This window comes from Camarhynchus parvulus, chromosome 11, assembly GCF_901933205.1.
Source record: "Camarhynchus parvulus chromosome 11, STF_HiC, whole genome shotgun sequence".
Classification (NCBI taxonomy): domain Eukaryota; kingdom Metazoa; phylum Chordata; class Aves; order Passeriformes; family Thraupidae; genus Camarhynchus; species Camarhynchus parvulus.
Window position 1 is genome coordinate 13,664,279 of NC_044581.1, and position 851 is coordinate 13,665,129.

An 851-nucleotide genomic window follows, 5' to 3' on the forward strand; every position below is an offset into this window, starting at 1 on the left:
GGCGTGCTAAGGTGTGATTGCACCAGCCGAGCTGCGGGCGCGCTGCCTGCCGGGGGCTGTAGTCCCGCCTGCGCCTGCCCACGGCATCAGGTCATGGACAGGGAACTACCGCACCCAGAGGCCTCCCCGGGCCGCTCCCGCATTGTCTGCAGGGCGGGGCGCGCTCCCGCTGCTGGAGATGTGGGGGGAACCGGGGTCAGGGCAAGTGCGGGGGATTTTCCTAAGGGAACGGCAGAGCCCAGTGTTCTCGGTGCTGGGGAGCGCTTCTCTGCCGCTTGGAGCCCGCGGTGCCGCCGCCCGGCCGCGCACAGAGCGCTCCCTTTGTCTGGGTGTGCTTTTCTGCCCTGGCTGTGAGGAGAGCAGCGTTGCCCGCGCTGGCTCTCCGCTGTCCGTGGGGGAGAGGCCGCCTGCGCTGCTTTGGCAGCCGGCGTGGTGCTGACCATGCGGGGCGGTGGGCTCGGGAATGGGCTCGGGGGTGGGCTCGGGGATGGGCTCGGCGCTGGCAATGCGGGGCGGTGGGCTCTGAGCTGGGCTCGGCGGTGGCTCGGTCACCTGTTGCGGGGCTGCTGGAGAGCGGCTCTAGAGTCGGGCAGGCAGCGAGGCTGAACGAGCGCCAGAGCCCCGTCCCTCCCTGTCACCCCGCCAGCGGAGCATTTGCTCCTGATCCTTGCGTCCCACAGGAACAAGCCGGTCCTCTTTCACAGTTTCCTCATTGTTTCCAGATGATGAAAATGTTTTTATCTCCCGGGTTCAGTTCAGCTTTCATAGCAAATGACTGGAGGTCTGCCATGAAATACAACAGCAGCAGAATTCAGGGGGAGAGAGGTAAATGTTCTTCCTCCTTGCTGCCC